The sequence below is a fragment of the Lissotriton helveticus genome, chromosome 1_1, assembly GCF_964261635.1.
Source record: "Lissotriton helveticus chromosome 1_1, aLisHel1.1, whole genome shotgun sequence".
In the NCBI taxonomy this organism is placed as follows: domain Eukaryota; kingdom Metazoa; phylum Chordata; class Amphibia; order Caudata; family Salamandridae; genus Lissotriton; species Lissotriton helveticus.
In genome coordinates this window covers 1,660,266,129-1,660,287,946 of record NC_136057.1, presented here as the reverse complement: position 1 = coordinate 1,660,287,946, position 21,818 = coordinate 1,660,266,129, and positions in this window count along the sequence as shown.

Sequence of the window (21,818 nt, the reverse complement as noted above, 5' to 3'; positions counted from 1 at the left end):
AGGGAATGTAACTGAAAACTCAAATAAGGGCATTGCAGCTTGGAGATAAAAAAAATATTTTTTGGCACATTGATGGCTGATCTCTAACTAATTCCTTGCTGATGTACATTGCTCCCTGGCCATCAGTATCTTACTACATTTGCCGCAATAGATAACCATGTGCTGGTATGTAGTGATGATGTCAAGTTGCTTCTGGATGACTTGCAGTAGGACACTGTTCCAAGGTGCAACGGAAGGTCCAGAAGAGGAGGTTGATGCCTCTTCTGGCATCAACATTGGCGCTCAGCTCTTGCAAGTTGTCTGGTATATACTGACTGCATGTGTTTCAATATATTGTGCAAGGCCAGTCCTTTTACTATTACCCTGTAATAAGATCTTCTCACATTTGGAGTACTTTTTCTTAATCAAATTCCCTTAATAATTTGCCAGAAAATGCACTTTTCCTGTGATACTCTTGCAGTATTTAAGTGAAATTGCAAACCTTGAAATTGAGACAATTAAAAAATTGGGATCCTCATTAATTGGCCCATTTAGAATAGCTCTGAGTTCAAACTTAAATTAAAAGCACTCTTTCATACTGAAAACTTTTTTCATTTTTTGATGGATTTGCCTTTTTTTCTGCAGGTTTAGAAAATAAAACCAACACGAAATTCCTGTGGGGGTCTTCTATTGCCCGTTCCCAACCCCCCAAGGACAGCTAACTACCCCCACACCCTGCAGGCAACCAAACCCCGCTGACACCCACAACACATTTTTCAAATTTGTTTTTATTCTCCATACCGTGATACTCCAATCAAGCATAACATCCTTGCATGGTCCCTCTTTATTTCTCCCACAGCAGTGCCACGGTACCTCAAGGGATGGCCCACTTGGTCCTTCGGGAATACTGTGGTACACATATTTTAAATGTATTTTGTGTCCCTTGGGGGGCCCTCCGGGTCATCCCATTGAGTGTCTTTGAGCCAGGGGGGCACTAACCTGGTCCATTCCAACAACTTCTGGAAATGGGACTGAGTCCCCATGTATTGTAAGGGCGGCCGCAACATTTTTACAGATTCCGGCCAGCCAGTCAGAATTTTTGGCCTTGCAGAAACAAAAAGACAGAAAGAAGAAAAAGCTCTTCCTATGGAAACTCTGACCTGCAACCGCTACTGTAGGAGGAAGGGCACAGGACATGGATTAAGGACAGGAGCGCCCCGCATGGGATAGAGAGGGCATCCATCCAGGAATGAATTTTGGACATCATGTCCAATAAGGCAACGTGTGGTCTCAATGAGAGCCGCCCATCTGGGCCCACGATATCGCCGAATTAGAATGTTTTCCCGCTGCTCTCTTCTGATTGGCCCCTGATGAAGAGGTGACTTGAAACGCGTTTGGCTATTTCAGGTGCGGCGAATTATGAATGCGTGACTGCTCATACCAATAAAAGCAACAAGGAGAAGTGCTTTTCTGTGTCTCGAGTGCGGCTCATTTAATGGACATATCCCCAAGAGCAGAATATAATAAGCAGCTGTCCTGCCGCTAAGCCCGCACCACCCCGGGAGGAGTGGGCCACGGACATCATGATGCATTGGGCCCATGAGTGGAGCACAGGACATGGATTAAGGACAGGAGCGCCCCGCATGGGATAGAGAGGGCATCCATCCAGGAATGAATTTTGTACATCATCTCCCATAAGGCAACGTGTGGTCTCAAAGAGAGCAGCCCATCTGGGCGCACGATATCGCTGAGTTAGGAGAAGGTTTTCCCGCTGCTCTCTTCTGATTGGCCCCTGATGAAGAGGTGACTTGAAACGCATTGGGCTGTTTCAGGTGCAGCGAATTACGAATGCGCAACTGCCCTTACCAATAAAAGCAACAAGCGGAAGTGCTTTCCTGTGTCTCGAGAGCGGCTCATTTAATGGACATATCCCCAAAGAGCAGAATATATATATATATATATATTATAACTTCTCCTCCAACGAAAAGAAAAGGGCCACAGCAGGGGAACTTTCGGAGGCCAATTTATTCACATTAGGGCGTATGCATTTCGGCTTCAGTTAAGCCTCGTCAGCGCCGGGTGAAAGCAGGAGCAATAAAGCAAGTCTGCGGTACACTGGGGATTTTAAAGTGTTCTGCCTTTACCGCATTGGGTGAATGTTGCCGGTTCCGCCCCTCAGCTGTTGCCAGAGTCACTCTGCTTCACATGGTAGAAGCAAGGATGAACTACCTTGCCCAGAATGCAATGTCGATCCCAGGTAAGTTCAGGTTAGGCAAGGGTGGAAAACCGGCATACTGGGCTCCGCAGGGTTGAATGTATGCCGCTCTCTGCTTGTGAATGTGACCTCCTCAAGTCCCCAAAAACCGCAACAACCACCAACAAAGTGCGGGAGTCCAAATTACGGGGGCTATAGTGAACATTCACCTAAGCCCGAGGGGGAGCCAAATGGCGCCCACACCGCTGCTTTCTTCCCGGCTTGGAGGTGGTGGGACACAGCCATTCCAGAAACCTGGACAAACAAACGTTCACCGAGGCAAACGAACCAGCAGGGCAAAGTCCACTTTGTGTTGCGGGGGTCCTTCACAGCGCGTCACTGGCATCAGCGCATAATGTCTATTATAACTTCTCCTCCAACGAAAAGAAAAGGGCCACAGCAGGGGAACTTTCGGAGGCCAATTTATTCACATTAGGGCGTATGCATTTCGGCTTCAGTTAAGCCTCGTCAGCGCCGGGTGAAAGCAGGAGCAATAAAGCAAGTCTGCGGTACACTGGGGATTTTAAAGTGTTCTGCCTTTACCGCATTGGGTGAATGTTGCCGGTTCCGCCCCTCAGCTGTTGCCAGAGTCACTCTGCTTCACATGGTAGAAGCAAGGATGTATATATATATATATATATACACACATGTATACCAGAAAAAACGGGTCCCACACATGCTCGGTGCTGACAACAGGATTTAATTCCAAAAATCAAAGTGCATAGTGAAAGAATGTGAAATGAAACGCTAGGCAGACGCGTTTCAGCCTGATGGCTTTTCTCAGTGCCTGTTCGATTGACAAAGTGATTACACCTGGAGGCCAGTTTAAAAAGAGATTACAGTCCACTCCTGATTGGAGAATGTTGTTAGCCCAGCCTCTACAGTGACTGTCACCTGCTCCCATTCCTTGCCAGGTTTCTATGCTCTCTGCAGCGAGTAAAAATACAGTGATTATTCACTCTGCACCAAGTTGCTTCCCAGTCCTGCTGGCTGCGGTTTGCACATTTTCCCAGCAATATATAGGGGAGTGAATAATGGAAAATCCGTGCTGTCAACACCTCAATGCAGCGGAATGCTGCATCCTCTCTCCCCACATGGCTTCTGAACTCAGGGGAGTGTCTCCTCCATATGGGGGCCGCCGCGATGTAGTTCCATACACAACCAAAGCTGCAAGCAATACGCAGAGCTCCAGAACGGGAGGGCGTGCCGGATTCCGGTGCCTGCTTACTGGTCAAATACACAGTCCAGTCCCATTTTCCCAGAAAAAATGGGTCCGACACATGCTCGGTGCTGACAACAGGATTTAAGCCCAAAAATCAAAGTGCATAGCGAAAGAATGTGAAATAAAATGCTAGGCATACGTGTCTCAGCCTGATGGCTTTCCTCAGTGCCTGTTCCATCGACAAAGTGATTCCACCTGGAGGCCGGTTTAAAAAAAAAAATCACAGTCCGATCCTGATTGGAGGATGTTGTTAGCCCGGCCCCTACAGTCACTGTCGCGCTGTTCTCATTCCTTGCCAAGTTTCTATGCTCTCCGCAGCGAGTAAACAAGCATTTACAATGCAACGGTTTCGCCTTTGGAAAAGTTAGAGCGATTGGCAATGTAAAGGACAATGCCATTTATTTATCTGTTTTCAAAACCAACACAAATACAAATGTTGTCATTTACAATGCCAATAGCTCAAACTTTTCCAAAGGCGAAACCGTTGCATTGTAAATGCTTGTTAAGGTTATGGCGCTATTGTAAAGCACTCGGACACCTTTGGTCAATGTCCGCGCTATATAAAACTGCAATGAATGAGAGTGACCAGATGTCCCATATTTCACGAGGCCGTATTGGTTTTCAGAAGCTTGCTACGGTGATTTTAGCAACTTCAAATACAGATCTTATTATTTTAAAAGAGGGAGGGAGCATTTGACTTCCACGGGTGTGGCTCTAGTATGGAACGTAGGTCATCTCTTAAAACAGACTGCATCAGCCCATTTAAAGCAGTACAGGAACGGCTCTGGTGGATCCTCGGTTAATGATCCCACCAAAGGAATAAGGTCCTGTCATAGGTAAACTTGTTTGAAAATTAGTAGTGCGCGTGCACACACCGATTGTACGGGAGGAGTAGAAGTAAAAGTAGGCGATTATTTTAGAGTGACGTTTGAGCATACAAGACTAATAAAGAGATACCTACGCACGGTTAAATTCCTATTTTTTTTTTAAAATAGGAGTCTACTTTCGGGTGGATCCTGAGTTTCAAGATCTAGTCATCCTCTTTCCAACTCCACATTACCAGGATACCCCAACGCCCCGTAAACAAATTGATTCTCCCTTTCTATAGCCAGGATGAGAGGTCAATGCTATCTATCTCTCATACAGTAAAGATTCCTCCCTCTCAACATCCCCAAACACCACCACCGAGCCTCCTAATACGGGAGGGATTGTGCAATGCGTTAAGAGTTAGGGGCATTTGTATTTTTCGGGTGTATCCGAAAAACTAGGGCCCTTACCTGCTGCTAACACCAACGGGAATACGACCAGCAACTTCATAGCTGCCTGCGAAATGGATTGCTCGGCTCTTCAAGACAGACTCAAACTATACGCAAAGCCCTCTGTTCCCTTCGTTACCGGAGCTCTGGGCCGCAGTGCAGGAAGTCAGCTGACCAGCTTCCACACCGTGCAATTTATCAACAAGCACCTACGAGGACACAGGGGGCGGGAGAGGACACGGACGGCGGTAGGGGGCGGGAGAGGACACGGACGGCGGGAGGGGGCGGGAGTGGACACGTACGGCGGGAGGGGGCGGGAGAGGACACGGACGGCGGGAGGGGGCGGGAGTGGACACGGACGGCGGGAGGGGGCGGGAGTGGACACGGACGGCGGGAGGGGGCGGGAGTGGACACGGACGGTGGGAGGGGGCGGGAGAGGACACGGACGGCGGGAAACGTGCACAGGACAGCGAGGGGGGGGCGGAAAGGCACACGGAGGGGGCGGGAATGGACTGACTTTCAGTGAAAGGGGAGGGAACGGGAAAAAACGTAACTCCGCCCTGGGAAAAAATCTCGGGAACGCCCCCGTATCTGGTCCGGCCTTGACGGACAGATCTCTGTTCCAATGGCTAGCCTCCATTTATGGAGCTAGCCAATGGGACAGGGGGGCGTATTCCATTTTCCTTACTGGAATCAAGAGATTTCTCTGGAGGCGGAGCTAAGAGCTCCGCCCTCCAGCGAAACCTAAAAAGAAGTCTGGCACTCACCAAACGTTGTAAAAACCAGGAAGGCTTAAGGGGCGGGGTTAAGGGCTGCTAAAGGACGATACCAAGATGAGGGACATTTAATGGGATTGCCAGGTTCTCTCGGTGTGCAGGCTTGTTGGACAGGCCACATGAAGGGCTCGCTCCCTCCCCGCAGGACAGGGCCCGGGCCACCGTCAGCACCATTGCCCGGCCCAGCCGCCATCTTGGACACAGCACCACGCGGCCGTGCGGCCTCAGCCCGACCCCAACCCTGGGCCTGGCCAGGCCCCGACATCCCGGCACCACCCTCCACCCAGGAGGTGAACGGCCCACTTGGCAGGTCAATGGGAGTACGACGTGTCGATGGCTCTCCCCCGCCAGGTGCCGAGCACCCCCAACCTCCTCGGGCGCTGGCTCCACCCCCCTGCTGGGTGTCTGGGCTCCCTCATCCCAGACCCCCCGACCTCCAAGAGCGAGGGTCCGGACATCAAAGGGCGCCAGGCCTATAACTGAGGCAGCCCCAGGACAGGAAGGCAGTTGTATCCTGGAGTCGAGAGACACCGCGACAAACTCATCCGTAGCTGGCCTGCTGGCGCTGCCGCGGCCCTCTGCCTCGTGAAACCATCGTCTTGGCCTGCTGGCGCTGCCGCGGCCCTCTGCCTCGTGAAACCATCGTCTTGGCCTGCTGGCGCTGCCGCGGCCCTCTGCCTCGTGAAACCTTCGTCTTGGCCTGCTGGCGCTGCCGCGGCCCTCTGCCTCGTGAAACCATCGTCTTGGCCTGCTGGCGCTGCCGCGGCCCTCTGCCTCGTGAATCCATCGACTTGGCCGGCTGGCGCTGCCGCGGCCCTCTGCTTTGTGAGACTATCATCTTGGCCTGCTGGCGCCGCCGCGGCCCGATCCACAGACACTCCAGCTCGAGGATTGTGAGCTCGCCTCTTAACGCCACCTGTACCGATCCGGTACCAAGACTGTCCCGCTACCCCCTTTTCCCTACAGAGACTAGAAGTGAGAGGACCCCCGGGTCCGAGATATCCTGTATCGCTGATATCCTTGCCTTAAGAACCTTACATAAAGCATTGAACTCGACTTGGTGTGGTGCCTGTTTGTGGGGAGGGAGGTAACTTGTCTGTACGATCGCCGGAGACGGTCCCACTCGGGGATCTCTCCCCCAGTATCCGGCCGACCCTCAGGGCCCCCGTCTAACATTGGTGGCCAGCGACGGGATCCGAACCTACGCATAATCGTACAGAAAGTCACCCGACCCACGACACACGACCACCATGACAACAGAAAGCGGAACAACGGAGAAATTCCAGATGGAAAAATTGGAAGACTACAACCACCGAGAACTGAAGCAATATTGCATGGAACTTGGTCTCCCAACCACGGGTCTGAGTACGAAGGAAGACTTCAAACGAGCCCTAGAAGCCTGGGCGGAAACGGGTACGGCCGTACCCCGAACACAAACAACCGAAACGAGCCCCGCACCAACTAAAGAAAGAGCGGGTCTCTCCCTGGAAGAGATCCGAGAAAGAGAAAAAACCAGACTCCACGAATTAGAACTAGCCCGACTTCGCTTGGATGGAGAACTCAAGCTGGCAGAACAAAAAATAACCCTGGAACACTTACGGCTCAGGGAAGAGCGAGAAGACAAGCAAAGACAGAGGGAGCTAGAGGAAAAGAAACTAGAGTACGAACATGAGCGCAATCTCAAAGCACTGGAAATCCAGAAACAGGATAAAGACCTCGGGCTCCCCGAACGACCGACCCCGTCTGCCTCGACCGAACCCAAGGTTCACATCCCCAAAGACGTCATCCGGGAATACCACAAGAACGATGATATACAGCAGTGGTTTAAAGCCTATGAGGTGGCAATGACCTCCCACCGGATTCCCCGAAGCGATTGGGGAGCCGGATTATGGGGGAGGTTTGTCAACGAAGGACGGGACGCCCTGCTGCAACTCCCGGACCAGCTGATGACCTCCTACGACCACATGAAGGCCGCCCTCCTCACTCGATACGGGCTCACACCTGAGATGTACCGCCAACGGTTCCGCGACTGCAAACGGATTCCGGGTACAACTTGGGTGGAGTACGTGAACTTTTTTAGCCGAGCCTTCGAGGGGTGGATCAAGGGCAACAAGGTAACCACCTACGAACAACTCTTTGACCTGATCGTATGGGAACACCTGTCGAACAACTGCTTCGTGGAGCTCCGGCAACACCTCCTGGACAGTAAGCTAACCGACCCTCGACAACTCGCCGTCGAAGCCGACCGGTGGGAAAGCACCCGAGTTGGCCGGAACGCACCCAGCGAATTATCCAGATCGTATCGCCCCCGAGGGGGAGGAGGAAGTCAGGGTCGGGGGAGAGACCCCGGCCCCTCGTCACCCCCCAGAAACCCCTCGACCCCGGTTGGCCGAGGAAGCCCTGCCGTCCGGGCCGGTTTCCGGGCCAACATTACGTGCCACAGGTGCCAGCGACCCGGCCACTACGCCAGTGATCCCAACTGCCCAAAGAATCCGAACACTACCCCCCGCCAAGTTGCAGCGGCGGCCCTAGGGGAAGAACTAATCCCGGAGGACCAAGAAGAGTACGAGGCCGATCCCTCTGAATGGGCACCCGCCGCCATGGCACTGGTCTGCTTAGGGGAGAGAGACATGATTCCGCGGGCCCCCCTTCCCGCCAACACACAGAAGTACGGTCAATGGGTCAACATTAATGGCCGCCGGGCGGAAGCCCTCCGCGACACCGGGGCCAGTGTAACGGCGGTCCGACGCCACCTCGTCACTCCAGACCAAATCTTGCCGAACATTCTTTGCCCTGTCCGATCAGCCGACAACTCTGAAAGCCTATGCCACATGGCCTGCGTCCCCTTCGAGTGGGGGGGAGTAACAGGGATGTTAAAAGTAACTGTCCGCGATGATGCCCCCGTGGACTGCCTCCTAGGAAACGATCTTGAAAGCTCTCCCTGGGCAGCTGTCGAGCGGAGGGAGCACCTGGGGATGCTTGGCCTCCCCGAATGGGTCTGCGTCACGACCCGGTCCATGACCGCCCGCGCGGTCCCCAGCCCGGAAGAGCCCGAGTGGCCAGAACCTCCTCCCGCGCTCATCCCAGAGGAGGCCGCCCCAGAAGCCAGTCCATTGACCCAAACCGAAGAAGGATCCGACCAGCTTCGGGACGTCCCTGACCTGGCACACTGGCGGCAGGAGGGAGGCCCCACGCAGGAACAATTCCGGGCCGAACAGAAAACTTGTCCCTCTCTCGAAGGACTCCGGCAGCAAGCCCTGGCCCAGAGCACCGGGGATACCTCGGGGGCCCACTGGATCTACTGGGACCAAGACCTGCTCTACAGCGAGCAGAAAGTTGCAGAACTAGGGGCCGGTCGGGTGCTGGTGGTGCCCCTTCGCTTCCGAGACTTCCTCCTGAACTTAGCCCACGATGTCCCCCTTGCCGGACACCTGGGGTAGGATAAAACCTACGACCGCCTGGTGACCCATTTTTTCTGGCCCCACATGCGGAAGGATGTCACCAACCACTGCAAGGCCTGCCCCACCTGCCAGGCCAGCGGAAAAAGTGGCCGAAAAATCAAAGCACCGTTACAACCCTTTCCTGTCGTCACCACCCCGTTTGAACGAGTGGGAATAGACATTGTGGGGCCCCTCGACCCGCGAACAGCCCAAGGACATCGGTTCATCCTGGTCCTTGTAGACCACGCCACCCGCTATCCCGAGGCCATCCCTCTTCGGACTGTGACGGCCCCCGTGGTGGGCCGGGCCCTGATGGGGATCTTCTCCCGGGTGGGGTTCCCCCGGGAGGTCGTCAGTGACAGGGGCACGAACTTTATCTCCAGATATATGAAGTCCCTCTGGCAGCAATGCGGGGTCACCTACAAGTTCACGACCCCCTATCACCCGCAAGGAAACGGACTGGTCGAGAGATTCAACCGCACCCTCAAGGGGATGATTAGGGGTCTAGAAGAACCCCTTCGACGCCAGTGGGACGTGCTACTTCCATGCCTCCTGTTTGCCTATCGGGAGGTCCCGCAGAAGTCCCTCGGCTTCAGCCCATTTGAACTCCTGTACGGGCACCCCGTCCGGGGCCCCCTCAGCCTAGTCAAGGAAGGTTGGGAGCAGCCTCCCCAGAAAACTCCCCCGGACATCTACAGGTATCTCCTGGCTCTCCGCAACCAGACCCGGCGGTTCCGAGACGCCGCCAAAGCCAACCTCGAGGCCAGTCAGGAGGACATGAAGAGGTGGTACGATCAGCACACGTCCTCCATTGAGTTCGAACCTGGACAACAGGTCTGGGTGATGTCCCCGGTTGAGCCCTGTGCACTCCAAGACAGATGGTCCGGGCCCTTCAAGGTAATCGAACGCAAGGGGCCCGTCACCTATTTAATCGACATGGAGACTGCCCGGAACCCCCTACGGGTCCTCTATGCCAACAGGCTCAAACCCCATTTTGTGCGATCCGAACTCAGCCTCCTGATGGCTACCGATACTGGGACAGAAGAAGACTCCGAACCCCTTCCGGACTTACTGAGGGCCCTCGAGCAGGATGGCTCAGTGGAAGGGGTCCAGCTCTCCGAGGCCCTGTCCCCGGAGCAACGCCAAGACTGCCAAACGCTCCTGAGGCAGTTCGCCTCCCTGTTCTCCCTCACCCCCGGAGTCACCCCCTGGTGCCTCCACGATGTGGACACCGGGGACAGCCCTCCTATTCGACACCGAGCGTACCGCGTACCAGACCGGGTACGAGCCTGCATCCAGACAGAGGTGTCCAAAATGCTGACCCTAGGAGTGATCGAACCCTCAGACAGTCCCTGGGCGAGCCCAGTCGTCCTGGTTCCCAAGGCAGCTGCCCCGGGCGTTGCCCCTGAGCTCCGGTTCTGCGTGGACTATCGGGGGCTGAATGCAGTTACCCGGACCGACGCTCATCCCATCCCCCGGGCAGACGAGCTAATTGACCGGATGGGGGCCGCCCGCTACCTGAGCATCTTCGACCTAACAGCGGGCTACTGGCAGATCGGCCTCACCCCTAGGGCCCAAGAACGATCCGCCTTCTCTACCCCAGACGGGCACTACCACTTTAAAGTCATGCCCTTCGGCATGAAAAACGCCCCGGCAACGTTCCAACGGCTGGTAAACCAGGTACTGGCGGGCCTGGAAGACTTCAGCGCCGCCTACCTGGACAACATTGCTGTGTACAGCCACCAGTGGACCGACCACCTCCGCCACCTGCGGGAGGTTCTACACGCCCTCCAGCAAGCCGGGCTCACCATCAAAGCCAGCAAGTGCCAGGTTGGCCAAGGGTCCGTGACCTACCTAGGACACCAAGTGGGAAGCGGGCTGGTGGCCCCTCTCCAACTCAAGATCGCTGCCATCCAGGCCTGGCAACCCCCTACGATCCAAACGGAGGTCCGAGCCTTCCTGGGGCTCACCGGATACTACCGGCGGTTCGTGAAGGACTATGGCAGCATCGTGGGGCCCCTCACGGAGCTCACCTCCAAAAAAAGCCCCAAAACCGTCAACTGGACCCCGGCCTGCCAATCGGCCTTCGAAAAGCTAAAGACCGCCATGTGCACGGCCCCCGTGCTCCAGGCTCCCGACTACAGCCGGGAGTTCATTGTGCAGACGGACGCCTCCGATCATGGTGTGGGGGCCGTCCTCTCCCAACTCAACGCCGAAGGGGTCGACCATCCGGTGGTCTTCATCAGCCGACGCCTCTTGCCCCCAGAACAGCGCTGGAGCACCATTGAGAGAGAGGCCTTCGCCGTAGTCTGGGCACTCAAGAAGCTCCGGCCCTACCTCTTCGGCACCCACTTCCGGGTGCAAACAGACCACCGACCCCTGCAATGGCTGATGCAAATGCGGGGGGAGAACCCGAAGCTGCTACGTTGGTCCATCTCCCTGCAGGGGATGGACTTCACTGTGGAACATCGACCCGGCCAAGACCACGCCAACGCGGATGGCCTGTCCCGCTTTTTCCGCCTCGACGAGGAAAGTCCCCAAGAAGATGGGTGACTCTCCCCGTCTTCAGCTGGGGGGGACGCATGTTGGACAGGCCACATGAAGGGCTCGCTCCCTCCCCGCAGGACAGGGCCCGGGCCACCGTCAGCACCATTGCCCGGCCCAGCCGCCATCTTGGACACGGCACCACGCGGCCGTGCGGCCTCAGCCCGACCCCAACCCTGGGCCTGGCCAGGCCCCGACATCCCGGCACCACCCTCCACCCAGGAGGTGAACGGCCCACTTGGCAGGTCAATGGGAGTACGACGTGTCGATGGCTCTCCCCCGCCAGGTGCCGAGCACCCCCAACCTCCTCGGGCGCTGGCTCCACCCCCCTGCTGGGTGTCTGGGCTCCCTCATCCCAGACCCCCCGACCTCCAAGAGCGAGGGTCCGGACATCAAAGGGCGCCAGGCCTATAACTGAGGCAGCCCCAGGACAGGAAGGCAGTTGTATCCTGGAGTCGAGAGACACCGCGACGAACTCATCCGTAACTGGCCTGCTGGCGCTGCCGCGGCCCTCTGCCTCGTGAAACCATCGTCTTGGCCTGCTGGCGCTGCCGCGGCCCTCTGCCTCGTGAAACCATCGTCTTGGCCTGCTGGCGCTGCCGCGGCCCTCTGCCTCGTGAAACCTTCGTCTTGGCCTGCTGGCGCTGCCGCGGCCCTCTGCCTCGTGAAACCATCGTCTTGGCCTGCTGGCGCTGCCGCGGCCCTCTGCCTCGTGAATCCATCGACTTGGCCGGCTGGCGCTGCCGCGGCCCTCTGCTTTGTGAGACTATCATCTTGGCCTGCTGGCGCCGCCGCGGCCCGATCCACAGACACTCCAGCTCGAGGATTGTGAGCTCGCCTCTTAACGCCACCTGTACCGATCCGGTACCAAGACTGTCCCGCTACCCCCTTTTCCCTACAGAGACTAGAAGTGAGAGGACCCCCGGGTCCGAGATATCCTGTATCGCTGATATCCTTGCCTTAAGAACCTTACATAAAGCATTGAACTCGACTTGGTGTGGTGCCTGTTTGTGGGGAGGGAGGTGACTTGTCTGTACGATCGCCGGAGACGGTCCCACTCGGGGATCTCTCCCCCAGTATCCGGCCGACCCTCAGGGCCCCCGTCTAACAAGGCTCATTTCTGATGTAGCTGAACTTCAAATTCATTTTACTCGTGTATAGGCATAAGGGCCGGTTTACAATCATCTTGTGCCCAATAATCCTCATCAAAGACGCACCCATGCCCAGAATCCCTCAAGTCTTACTCTGCCGTGCAACCTCTCCCCCCAGCACAGAACCTTACCTACACCTGCCACCCACACCAGTAGAAAATGCCACCCAAACAGATTATACTGCCCCAAGCCAGGCACAGTAACACCTAAACTTTCATTGCATTCTGGTACTTGTATCATGCAAACAAATAAAACTACCACTACCAGAATGCCAAGTGGAATCCACGGGTGGAGGGGGGCCGTTGTAGAAAGGGGTATGTGCTTGCTGCTCACAAGTTCCAATGCCATTTATATTGCTTATTTAATTTACCAGCAACAGAGAGGGGCAACCTAAGTGGATGGATTGCAGCAGCATTAAGAGAGTAGTGGTGGGCTGCATGATGACTCGTCACTTGATTTATTTATTTATGCGTTTTTGAGCGCGGACTTTACCGTAAAGTCCGCGCTCAAAAACGCATAAATAAAGTGACGAGACATCATGCCGTGTAAGGCGAGCGCTTCACAATAGGAACAAAACTGATACATGATGAGCGTGCGTTACACAGTACGTTTGAAGTGCCTTAACACGCAGAGCTGGAGAATGCACTCACCTGATCTTAGAGGACTGGGGGCCTGCTGGGCCTGGCGTCGCAAGGCGAGCTGGAGGCGCGGATGGGCAGAAGGCAGGCAGGGCAGCTGAGAGGGGAGGCGGGGGGCAGCGCAAGCCTCAAGGCTAGCCAGGTGGAAGGGGCCGGGGCCGGGCAATTTAAATGAATGCAATTTGCAATTTGCAAATAAAGGCCCCGATGGTGATAAGTCCTGACCTGAGCGTCAACGGTCAGCGTGGCTTCCTTTGTCTTCTGCTGCACCTGATGGCACACATTACACTCAGTAACGGGCGTATTGCGTGTGTCTTGATTAGCTCATTGCGCAATGCGCATGTGTTGTCCCTGCCCCCTAACAAACGTAATTAGGCCATTGGTCACCAGCCAGCCCCCCCCTGCCCAGTGTCCCTGCGGTGCGCATACGCGTCCCGGAAGGCCGGGCGGAAAGGAAAGTCAAAGTCAGCAGGACTTGGAGAGTGAGGAGTAAACAACCCTGTCCCGCCGCCATTGATCCACCCACCACCATTAAGACTACTACTACTAGTAGTCACACACCGTGTCACCCGGCCGGGCCCGCCTACCCATTTGTATCAATTTCAGGGGCCCCGGCAGGGACCCCGCACGCACCATTCATTTAATCCTCAGGCTGCAGTGGCTCTCAACAACACTTCAAGAGGCAGCAGGGAGCCGAGCCTCACGGGCGGCGGGCACCATTCCTGCTGCAAATAATCTATCCGGATTGTCTCACACACACTCCGGCCCGGGCCCCGCCCGCACCATTCATTTCCTGCAGACAGCCAGTCCAGTTCTGCAGCCTGCTGCCAGCCTCGGCCCACCATTCCTGCAGTGCTGCCAGTCAGTGGAAGTGCCAGCCGCAGCCACTCACGGACGGGCGTCGGCCGGGACCCGCACATTCTTGCAGTGCGGTGCTGCTGCAGCTCAGCTGCTGCCAGCCAACCTCACTCTCGGGCCCCAGACGGGGCCCCGCACCATTAGTGCACAGCGCACTAGCTAGACACTAGCTCAAGTCAGTAGCAGTAGAACACCGGCGCTCAGCCTCAGCTGCTCACACGCCACGGGGGCCCCGCTGCCCGCACCGCACCGCACCATTCTGCCTGGAGTGCCTGCTGCATTGCCAGCCCGCCAGCGCCCAGGACTAAGTCCGCTGCCCCCCCCTCCCCACCATTGATTCCAGTCAGGCAGGGCAGGCTCAAATCAAGAGGCAGAGAGCAGCAGTCAGCAGAGCCGCTCAGCCGCTGCCAGCCACACGGGCCCCGGCTGGGGCCCCGACCACCATTCCTGCTGCCAGCCTCGCTCGCTCACGGGCCCCGCACCATTCTACTGCCAGCCTCATGGGCCCCGGCCGGGGCCCGCACCATTCCGTCATCAATGTATTAGGAGCGCGAGGCCCCCCGCAACGCAGGGGTTGCGGGGGCTTGTGTTACGCACCTGGGGGCGGGAGAGGACACGGACGGCGGGAGGGGGCGGGAGTGGACACGGACGCGGGAGGGGGCGGGAGAGGACAGGGACGGCGGGAGGGGGCGGGAGTGGACACGGACGGCGGGAGGGGGCGGGAGTGGACACGGACGGCGGGAGAGGACACGGACGGCGGGAGGGGGCGGGAGTGGACACGGACGGCGGGAGGGGGCGGGAGAGGACACGGACGGCGGGAAACGTGCACAGGACAGCGAGGGGGGGGGCGGAAAGGCACACGGAGGGGGCGGGAATGGACAGACTTTCAGTGAAAGGGGAGGGAACGGGAAAAAACGTAACTCCGCCCTGGGAAAAAATCTCAGGAACGCCCCCGAATCTGGTCCGGCCTTGACGGACAGATCTCTGTTCCAATGGCTAGCCTCCATTTATGGAGCTAGCCAATGGGACAGGGGGGCGTATTCCATTTTCCTTACTGGAATCAAGAGATTTCTCTGGAGGCGGAGCTAAGAGCTCCGCCCTCCAGCGAAACCTAAAAATACAGTGATTATTCACTCGGCACCAAGTGGCTTCCCAGTCCTGCTGGCTGCGGTTTGCACATTTTCCCAGCAATATATAGAGGAGTGAATAATGGAAAATCTGTGCTGTCAACATCTCAATGCAGCCGAACCCTGCATCCTCTTTCCCCACATAGCATCTGCACTCAGGTGAGTGTCTCCTCCATATGGGGGGGGGGCGCCGTAATGTAGCTCCATACACAACCAAAGCTGCAAGCAAAACGCGGAGCTCCAGAACGGGAGGGGTTGCCGGATAAAGGTGCCTGCTTACCTGCTTATATATATGTTGGCGGTAGACACTCTGGGGCTGATTACGATGCGGCATGTAAAGCCTCCAACCAACAGTCTGACCCTTCCAGGCCACAACATAATCAGCCCCTTGGTTTACTTTCCGACCGCCGCATTTCAATGCTGGCGGTCAGAGAGTAAATCGGACGGTAATTCCGGCTGGCTTTCAACGGGCTCAAGGAGCCCATCAGCCTGTTGGAACCGGCTCATAATTCCAAAGGTTGGTTATTCTTTAGGCGCCTGCCACGGGGTGCAGGAATGAACAACACCTTCCATTTCTAAATGGGAGCTTGTGATACGGGGGTAAAATGAGCTCGCATTGAGAAATGGGAGTATGCGACGAACAGTGTTCGGTCGCATTGTACCTAGCCAGTTGGGACTGCTGACGGAGGTCGGTCGGTCCCAGGATCAAGACGGTGTTGGGCGGACACAAGTCCGCTCAACATTGTAATCAGGCACTCTGTAGTTATAATTAGTATATTTAGGATTCCTACTAGAGATAGCACTTGAACCGATTTTTGCTGGCTAATAACTTTGCAACTGGTTGATGAATCTCCACCAAACTTTGCAGACCTATTCTTTTTTCTACATTGGCTGATGATGCACCATTTTGTGGTGATTACTTAAGGGGGTCACCAAACACATTTTTCTTTCAATGCATTTTCCATAGACTTTTGTATGAGACACAGCGACAAAATTGCTGAACAAAGTTAAATGAAGTTTAACAAGAAGGTAGATTATGGTGTGGAAAGGGTTATTTTTGGCATTTGATCTGAAATGGTTCAGTAGTTTTTAAGTAATAAGGGACAAAACCTTTGTGATATATTAGGCCGCGGTATAGTGCAGCACCTTCGTGGTATAACGCAGTACATGGCAATGACAAAACACAATAGTATTGGTTAGATGCAAGTCCTTACAAAATAAAAAGTCAGCTATATTGTTTAGACCACACCTTCTGTTTGTTCTGGGTTTTCATGTGAAATCGAGATTGTTAGTGCTTTTGATATGTATTGGAACACATGAGGCAGTTTAGAAAACTCTGTGGAGGTAGGGTTAATAATTCTAATTGATTTATGTATTTTTTTATATGTCTACAGAGTACCACTGTACTTTTGCGAAACTATCGAGAAAGCACCATGGTATCTATTGAAAGCTAAAATAAAAATGTATACATGACAAAAGACAGTACATGACATGCCACTCCACTCTACGATACTTCACTGCACTCTATGAAACACCACTCTATGCCCCTCCACTCTAAGACACTCTACGACATGCCACTCCACTTTACTCAATGACACACTACACCACTCTAGTCGACTCTATGCCCCCACTCTACGACACACCACTCCGCTGTATGGCATCTCACACCAGTCTATGACACGCAACTTCACTGTCCGGCACAACTCCATTCTGCGAAATTCCACTCCACTGTATGACATGCCACGCTACTGTATGATACGCCACTCCACTGTACAACACTTTACAACACGCCACTCTACTGTATGACATGCAACTACACTCTACACCACTCCACTCTCACTGCTCTACTCTCAAACACTCTATGACATGCCACTCCGCTAAACGCCATGCCACTCCAGTCTATGACATGCCACTTCACTGATTGACACGCCGGTCCAGTTTACGACTGGTCACTCCGCTCTACGATATGCCAATCCACTATACGCCCCTCCACTCAGACTCTCTACGCAACTCGACTCTACACCACGACACTCTATGCCACTCCACTCTAGACTATGACATTCTACACCTCAACACTCTAACCCAATCTAAGCCCCTTCACTCAACACAACTCTACTCCACTCTGTGGCACTCTACTCTACAAATCTCTACTCCACTGTATGTCACTGTACAACAGTCTACTCCACTCAATGCCAATTGACAACACTCTACTTCACTCAATGGGTCAATGCCACTTCACTCTACTCCACTCTGCTCTATGCCACTCCACTCCACTCCATGCCACAACACTGTATGAGACAATACTTTACATCTGCAAATGCAGCAAAAACATGAAGGTGGAAACGCGCTTTGAGTCCTTGGTGCACCTACTGGCTAAGCGGTGTATAACTATGCATTGGAAAGCACCGGGGGGTCCCCCTCTGACGGCATGGGTGGGTGCAGTCAAGAAGTGGTGCACAGCAGAGGAGAAAGTGCTCCAAACAGAGGAGTTTAAGGGAACCCGTAAGCATCCAATATCTATGCCATGGGCCATGTTACTCCATTCCTTTGTACAGGAAACACTGACAACGCTGGGGCCTCAGACTACCAGTTCTCCAGTGGCACACAAGGCCCCTGTGGCAACTCTAGGTGACTCTTGAAGGAGCCAGGTACCCGACGGGTCGCAATTGACAACCACAAGCGGGCGATAGATACACTACCACACGCGCGACCCCCCCCCCCCCACTCTCCCCCCCTTCACCTGCGCATGCCTAACTAGCCAACTGCAACACTCAGGCAGGTACCACCAAATGGAGCAATATATGACACAGTGTATCCCAGTTCTACCTCCCGGGTTCGTTCAAGTTCTTACAATTACTGGCACAAAACAACCCCTACGATATAGGGCTAATAGCGAGAGTGTGCCTCACATCCCAACACACAACACAGACTGCCTTGCATGAATGTCGCCTCTGCCTCACCACTCGCTCCTTAGAAACGCCACCAACTTTGGGACTGTAGGGGAGGCTATAGACCACGACATTATTCAGCCTTATGTCAAGGTGTAAAATGTATGTGATACATCTTCTTATATCAATGTCAGCGATACTGATGTAATGTACTTAATTAAAGAAAATGCCAATCAAAATTATTTTATTAAAAAAAGACAATACTTTACGACACTGCACTCTATGCCATTTGACTCTGCCACATTCTACTGCACTTTACGACTTTCTATGCCCCTCCATTCAACAACATTCTACTCCACTCTGTGCCATTCCACTCTCTAACACTCCACCTCACTCTATGCCACTGTAAAACACTGTACTCCACTGTACTCCACTGTATGACACTCAATTCCACTCGCCGAATGTAAATGTAAATGTAAATGTACAGGAATTTATATAGCGCAAATCACCAAGCGGTTTCTAAGCGCTTGCTTAGGGAACCCGTCCTGGTATTCCCCTGTGAGATAACCCCGGCAGGGTATCCGCAAGGTGAAAGCCAGGCATCCCGCCACGAGGGGCCGTTGTGGAGATTAAGCAAGCTATTGCCCAGAGTCGCAGAGTGTGAACCCGTGAATCGAGTAGGCACCGGAGCGAGAATTGTCGAGTCCATGGACATTTTTAGGACTAAAGACCCCGCCTAGCCGGGAATTGAACCCTGGTCCCGGGCTGACCTCTGCTTCCAGCTCTGCCTCCTCTAACCAGTGAGCCACACTTCTCCGACACTCTACGCAAATCTCTCTATGCCACTCCACACCACTTTACTCCACTTTATACTATGAGATAGTACTCAACTCTACTCCACTCTACGCCACTCCACTCTGCGACACTCTATGCCACTGAACTCTACCACAGTATACCACACTCTACTCAATTGTACACCACTCCACTCTACAACACTCCACTTTATGACACTCCACAACACTTTCTCCCACTCTATGACACTCCACTCTAGACATTTTACTCCACAACACTCTCCTCTACTCGGCGAAACTCCGCTCTAGACACTTTACTGTGTGACAAAAAATGAATTACAACAAACCGAACCTGCATTTTACTAGCTCCATAAGCAGTACAGAAGTTGTGTTCTAATATCTAATAGTACACATAACATAATTGAAAACTAGAGAAAAAATATTTAGGAAATCAGCAGCAGGCTGTTTTGCACATACGCAGCTTCCACCCTAGAAGTTTGATATCTATTATACCTTATGGGAAAGCCATGTGTTTGCAAAGAAATTGTAGTGAATACAAGGAATTTGAGAAGGAACAATTGGAAATGGCTTCTTATTTCCTAGAAAGAGGATACACAAAACGATCAGCGCAGGGAGCAATTGAAAAAATAAGCACGAGCAATAGCGACAATGTGTTTTTTAGGAAGGGGAAATCTAAAAGGGAAGAAGGACAGTTGCAGTCTAGATTTATCACAACTTTCAGCATAAAGGAAGGAGCCATAAGAAAAATAATGAGTAAATACTGGCATTTGGTGAAAAATGTTCCAATTGTAGGCCCAATTAATCCATGTAATCTAGTGCTCAAGTTCAGAGGAGCACGATCTATGTCTGATGAGTTAATAAGGAGTAGCCCAGAAATGAATGTTAATGAAAACTAGGGGGAAGGGAAGTCAATGATTTCGAAAATGTAGTCAACGCAAGGTGTATCAATATGGGGTTAAAAGAACTCAGTTCAGTATACCATTCAATAAATCCCTGAAAAAATTAGATGAGCGTATAACTGCAAAACAGACTATGCAGTTTATGTACTGTTTTGCCCATGTGAGCTACACAATGTAGGTAGTACACTTTGTCAGGTCCACAAATTAGTCTTACAACATGTTAGCGCAGTAGGAAATAAGGACATGTCATATCCAACATCTCGCTACTTTGCTGAGAAACATGAGAATAATGATAAAGATCTCAAATATTTTGCAAGTGGATCTATTTCTAACAGCATTAGAGGAGACAATAAAGAAAAGCAATTAAGAAGGTTGAAGTCAAACTATATTTTAAAATTAGAATGCAAAATTCCATCAGGACGGAAGATGGAAGAGAAATATTATACACACTTGTAACATATATGTCTGATGTTAATATTTTTCTAGTAGACATTGTTCTCTTTAGGTAATTTGTTTAAACTAATTGTGAGTGTCCCTCGGTGAAGTGGGGGGTAAGGTAAAAATAAGAATAGCCATTTAATCTGGCTCATCTCTTTATCTGTTGGGGGGAGGGGGGTTAGCTAAATTAGCAGTATGTATATAGTTCAACCAGGAAGGGTCTTGGAGGAAAAGCAGTCTGGGTTGTTGGATTTCTCATGGTTACCAGCCCACTTGAGCATAATTATCAATGGTAATATGTAGCCCACTAGGGCATAACAAATGTAATTTTTGTATTGTACTAGAAAATAATAGGCCTACTGGAGCATGATTGTGAAAAGTAGTGTGGAAATTGTGCGGCCCCTATGAAATTTAATTACTACACTTACAATAGGATTTTCAAATTGAAAGCTAGGAAAAGCAATGAGAAATGCAAATTGTAATGGAAAAACTTGAGCATTGCACATAAATTAGGGGGAATTAACTCCTTGAATGCTGCCGCGATTCCGCTCCCGTGCTGACGATTTCAGCGCGGGTGCGGTCATGACGGCCCCCAGCCGTCATCAGCACACGAGCACTGTAGTGCATGACGGCTGGGGGCCGTCATCAGCATGCAAGGGGTTAACAAAAGTTTTTTGTTCATAAATATGAGAAGGTGAGAAAACAAGATGAAATGCAAAAGTTCGATATTTGTTTCTATGTCTACACAGGGAACAAGCATGTGAACACTTTAAAAGTGATATTTGAGATGGTGGCCCTTTTGTATGAGGAAGTTCAAGGTACGGCTGAATCGCGTTTTGACAGTGTCTCAATAAAAAATTGCTATATGGAATTGCTTGGAAGAGCTAACTAATACTTGCGCCCCCGCCATGCACTGCATATGACCTCACATATTACATCACTCATGACATGTTCTGTGACATCACTGATGACATCTCAAATTACATCAATAATGACATCACTGATAACATCACCTAATGAGTATGTTAGTTTGCTTTATAGTTTACATAGTGGCGGGTAGCTACCATATTACTTTTCTACCTAATTTCGTACAGCATGTAAACAGCTGATGGGTGTACGTTTTTACAAAATGCATGTGCTTCTAATGCACCATAGGTGTGCAGAGGTATTGAACATGTTATAAATCGTTGTATTGAAGAGTAACTCAGTGTGCAGATGACTGTTGACGGCTTGTGCCCAGTATGTTCCAGATCAGTTTTATGGTTCTGCAAAAAACATTTACATAATTTTACATAACATAAAAGACCATGTGCACCAAGGTACTAACCTTTGCGCATATGCTTCTCATACTTTGCTTCAGAAGATGGCAATCTGTAAAGTTTTCACCACAGTATGAAGGCGGCAGATAATATGATCTTTAACACCTTCAATCCTTGGTTATGTTAAGTGAATAGTGTCTTTTTTTTTACAAGAGTTGCCTAAAGTGTATACTGTTCTGGGCAGATACTTTTTAATTTGGTGTATTTCTCATGAGAG